Source organism: Musa acuminata, unplaced genomic scaffold (genome assembly GCF_036884655.1).
Source record: "Musa acuminata AAA Group cultivar baxijiao unplaced genomic scaffold, Cavendish_Baxijiao_AAA HiC_scaffold_438, whole genome shotgun sequence".
Taxonomy (NCBI): Eukaryota; Viridiplantae; Streptophyta; class Magnoliopsida; order Zingiberales; family Musaceae; genus Musa; species Musa acuminata.
This window is the reverse complement of record NW_027020685.1, coordinates 155,485-157,500: the sequence shown is the minus strand read 5'-3', so window position 1 is coordinate 157,500 and position 2,016 is coordinate 155,485.

Here is a 2,016-nt window from a genome sequence, read left to right as displayed (position 1 = left end):
CGTTTTTGCCTCCTTTTGGGCTGTTCTTTGCTAGATTGGGCTTTCGTATAGCATGGACGGTGCTGCTTCTCGCTTCGCTCGCTGTTCGCCGCTCGCCGCTCGCTCGCGCAGCCAAAAATGGCCAGTTTTGGCCCGTTTTTGGGCTGTTTTGGCCTGTTTTTGGTCTGTTCTGGCGTGGCGCGGTGACCGTCGTGAGCGGAGCAAAACGTCAGCCATCTCAGCACCTTGGAACCCCCCGGGTGGCACAGGGCTGGATGGGGCTTTCGTATAGCAGGGACGGTGCTGCCTCACGCTTCGCTCGCTGTTCGCCGCTCGCCGCTCGCTCGCGCAACCTAAAATGGCCAGTTTTGGCCCGTTTTTGGGCTGTTTTGGCCTGTTTTTGGTCCGTTCTTGCGTGGCACGGCGACCGTCGTGAGCGGAGCAAAACGTCAGCCATCTCAGCACCCTGGAACCCCCCGGGTGGCACAGGGCTGGATGGGGCTTTCGTATAGCAGGGACGGTGCTGCCTCTCGCTTCGCTCGCTGTTCGCCGCTCACCGCTCGCTCGCTCAGCCAAAAATGGCCAGTTTTGGCCCGTTTTTGGGCTGTTTTGGCCTGTTTTTGGTCCGTTCTTGCATGGCGCGGTGACCGTCGTGAGCGGAGCAAAACGTCAGCCATCTCAGCACCCTGGAACCCCCCGGGTGGCACAGGGCTGGATGGGGCTTTCGTATAGCAGGGACGGTGCTGCCTCACGCTTCGCTCGCTGTTCGCCGCTCGCCGCTCGCTCGCGCAGCCAAAAATGACCAGTTTTGGCCCGTTTTTGGGCTGTTTTGGCCTGTTTATGGTCCGTTCTTGCGTGGTGCGGTGACCGTCGTGAGCGGAGCAAAACGTCAGCCATCTCAGCACCCTGGAACCCCCCGGGTGGCACAGGGCTGGATGGGGCTTTCGTATATAGCAGGGACGGTGCTGCCTCTCGCTTCGCTCGCTGTCCGCCGCTCGCCGCTCGCTCGCGCAGCCAAAAATGGCCAGTTTTGGCCCGTTTTTGGGCCGTTTTGGCCAGTTTTTGGCCTGTTCTTGCATTGCGCGGTGACCGTCGAGAGCGGAGCAAAACGTCAGCCATCTCAGCACCCTGGAACCCCCCGGGTGGCACAGGGCTGGATGGGGCTTTCGTATAGCAGGGACGGTGCTGCCTCTCGCTTCGCTCGCTGTCCGCCGCTCGCCGCTCGCTCGTGCAGCCAAAAATGGCCAGTTTTGGCCCGTTTTTGGGCCGTTTTGGCCAGTTTTTGGCCTGTTCTTGCATTGCGCGGTGACCGTCGAGAGCGGAGCAAAACGTCAGCCATCTCAGCACCCTGGAACCCCCCGGGTGGCACAGGGCTGGATGGGGCTTTCGTATAGCAGGGACGGTGCTGCCTCTCGCTTCGCTCGCTGTCCGCCGCTCGCCGCTCGCTCGTGCAGCCAAAAATGGCCAGTTTTGGCCCGTTTTTGGGCCGTTTTGGCCAGTTTTTGGCCTGTTCTTGCATTGCGCGGTGACCGTCGAGAGCGGAGCAAAACGTCAGCCATCTCAGCACCCTGGAACCCCCCGGGTTGTCACGACCTTAGCTGGTTTTGCCTAAGGCGTGCGGCACCCTTGCGTGTCCGTCCGCAAAGGTCAGCCTCCCCGAAGCCTCCCATTGTCCCTTAGGACCACCAAAAGAGAGAACGGGTTAGAGAGAACGCCACAAACGGGATCCACAAGCAAACATGTCCGGAAAACACTTCATAGACAATGCAAATTACAAACAGACTTTACAAGCTCTGAACAGTGGCACAACAAAGGGTAAAATGGTCCATTACAGACCGAAAGCTCTCTCACGTGTCCACATGACACAACCTTTATTTACAAGCCTAAAGAGGCCACCAACCCAACTAAAATGGGACTTATGAGCCTTCGGCCGCCCCTTTACATTCTGTACAGGGCATGAATATGCCAACAGACACGGACATATATAAGCATTACATCAAACACCTTGTTTCGAAGTTTGTCCGTGACATTCTCCCC